Genomic DNA, 279 nt, shown 5'->3' with positions numbered 1-279 from the left:
CCCCCACCCCCCACCCCCCTTGGGGTTATTCAGCAGAGATTTAATAGAGCTCATCCTGGAATAAAATAAAATAAAATCTGAAGATCATTAACTGGAAAGAACGACAGCTCGGTAAAGCAGTAACCAGCAAACAGCTGATGATACACTGGTCCTTTGATGCACAATGACTGAGGGGGAAAAAGATCAGAAAGAATTTTACTCATTTGCTAAATTAAAGACTCGAAAATCTCTAACATTCGTTATAGATCATCATGGATTAAAACATTAAGAGTGTTTAAT

Source organism: Austrofundulus limnaeus, unplaced genomic scaffold (assembly GCF_001266775.1).
Source record: "Austrofundulus limnaeus strain Quisiro unplaced genomic scaffold, Austrofundulus_limnaeus-1.0 Scaffold56, whole genome shotgun sequence".
Classification (NCBI taxonomy): domain Eukaryota; kingdom Metazoa; phylum Chordata; class Actinopteri; order Cyprinodontiformes; family Rivulidae; genus Austrofundulus; species Austrofundulus limnaeus.
The sequence above is the reverse complement of the archived record's forward strand: the minus strand, read 5'-3'. Positions refer to the sequence as shown.